This window comes from Cucurbita pepo, unplaced genomic scaffold, assembly GCF_002806865.2.
Source record: "Cucurbita pepo subsp. pepo cultivar mu-cu-16 unplaced genomic scaffold, ASM280686v2 Cp4.1_scaffold007036, whole genome shotgun sequence".
Taxonomy (NCBI): domain Eukaryota; kingdom Viridiplantae; phylum Streptophyta; class Magnoliopsida; order Cucurbitales; family Cucurbitaceae; genus Cucurbita; species Cucurbita pepo.
Window position 1 is genome coordinate 1 of NW_019652977.1, and position 549 is coordinate 549.

At 42.3% G+C, this 549-nt stretch overlaps 1 non-coding gene across 1 annotated transcript; it reads left to right on the forward strand.

Annotated features, from left to right (window-relative positions):
• The first annotated feature begins 426 nt into the window (after nt 1-426).
• TRNAL-UAG lies at nt 427-506 on the forward strand. The gene has a single exon. It is a non-coding gene; the product is annotated as a tRNA-Leu (tRNA).
• Nucleotides 507-549: the final 43 nt, after the last annotated feature.

Below are 549 nucleotides of genomic sequence, written 5' to 3' on the forward strand. Positions count from 1 at the left end.
CTGCTAGCACATATTATAAAAACCTCATGATTTTAAAATGCATCTACCATAGAGAAAGTCTAGCCCTACTCCGACCAGTGCATCGTGTCACGGTCATACTTCTTCAAATGTGCGGCTTCGTGATCTTGACACGCTCGCCAAAAACTTTATGGGGTACACAATCTCTATTCACATTTTTCACCTCGACTTTGTGGCTTTGTTATACCATAGGCAAGGTTTGCCTTCAACGTTGAAACATCACTTATGTGGAATCAAAACTTGTTTGACCACACACGTCGTCTATGCATGCATGTTCTATCATGTACAACACAACAATGTTGCATCTCATCGTTATCTCGGTTCCCAACAACACGATCCATGTATCATGATGCAATCTCATGTCTTGAGATACTCGATCATCTTGGTTTTTCTAGACACATTCATTGGGACAGTTTGACCGAGTGGTTTAAGGCGCCAGATTTAGGCTCTGGTTTGAAAGGGCGTGGGTTCAAATCCCACAGCTGTCATGAATCATACTTTTTCAATCTCATCATCCGACCCATGCATCGT